General features: G+C 46.4%; 1 non-coding gene across 1 annotated transcript; it reads left to right on the plus strand.

Annotated features, from left to right (window-relative positions):
- The first annotated feature begins 648 nt into the window (after nt 1–648).
- Trnaa-ugc (transfer RNA alanine (anticodon UGC)) lies at nt 649–719 on the plus strand. Its single transcript has one exon. It is a non-coding gene; the product is annotated as a tRNA-Ala (tRNA).
- The last annotated feature ends 648 nt before the right edge of the window (nt 720–1,367 follow it).

Raw genomic sequence — 1,367 nt, forward strand, 5'->3', positions numbered from 1 at the left:
CCTTTGCTTCTTTAAAAAAAAAATCTCGTAGCGTTCCGTTCGTAGTAGTATAACAAACGGTGCCCTCTCTCGACTTGAAGCAAGCAAGCTAGCAAGCGACTAACTTTTCCATGATCGAGCATTGTAGACGCATTGAATTTTCTTTTCGCCACGTTTACAACTCTCTTTCACAAGAAATGTTATCTCTGACTGCCATATTACTTTGGACTTAACTGTCGTCGTACTGATTTGCTTTTATTACTGAGATGTTTGATAGCTAGTTATAAATAACCTTACTTTCCTTCCAGTTTTAATACGACATACTCAATAATTATTGAAACTGGTGTTCATCAAAACTTTAAGGTGTTATATTATTGTCAAAGTTGTCGTACCTGTCAGGATAACTCTGTTCCCTACTTTAACTTATCATGACATTCTTATTTGGGTTTTCGGGTTTCGAGCGGTGTTACAATCCCCGTCCTTTCTTAATCCGCGTCTGCCCTCCGTCTCTGATGACCTCGTTGTTGACGAGACGCTGAACATTAATCTCCTGCTCCTCGAGTGATCACTGGCTCTTCTCGCCTTAATTATGTGTCTGGTGTCTGTTCTGTCGGACATGTTTGACGGGGGGCGTCCTAGAGTAGTCTGTGCAGATGCGATGACCACTCTGTCAGGATGGCGCAGCGGTCAGCGTATCTGCCTTGCAAGCAGGTGACCTGGGTTCGAATCCCAGTGTGGCACAAATTTTCAACTTTGCCCACTGATTTAAATCAGTTCAGTTAGTGTCATTAATTCTTTTGCGTCTTAGAATTTTTATTACTTAAGGGCAGTTTCCACATTTCTCACCGTCGTGTCGAAATTATTTTTAAATTCTTTTTGATTTTCTGATGACTTTCGTAGACGGTAAATGGCAGGTGGAAAAGTTATGCGCTCCAGGTATATAGTCTCCTAAGCAGTCACGCGCAGACGTGTGCCAAGCCGGCGCATGACTTGAGCAGCTCACCCCCTACCAGAACACATCCCCAGCGGTGCGGTGCGCCCTCGTGCATGCTGAGTGCCGCCCGGCCACCGACACGTGGCTGCCACGTGAGGCACCCCGCACTGCCGTCCTGGCCCCGTGACCGCAGCCCCGTGACGCTTCTCTAACCCCCGCACCCCACATAAACTGCGACGTGCTATGCCGCTCGGCCGAAGTTATTTCTAACAGACCGTGCCGAACTTTAGCACTGGCGAACAAAAGCGGGTGAACCGCGAGTTAAAATCGCGACGAACACCAGTCCTTCGTTTGTGCGGTTTCATTCGAGATTCATCTTGAACTCAATTTTAATCGCTTCATTTGGCACATACGCTACATTTAATCATTTTGAATGGTGGCTAGTTGCAGTAGT

This window comes from Schistocerca cancellata, chromosome 5 (genome assembly GCF_023864275.1).
Source record: "Schistocerca cancellata isolate TAMUIC-IGC-003103 chromosome 5, iqSchCanc2.1, whole genome shotgun sequence".
Taxonomy (NCBI): Eukaryota; Metazoa; Arthropoda; class Insecta; order Orthoptera; family Acrididae; genus Schistocerca; species Schistocerca cancellata.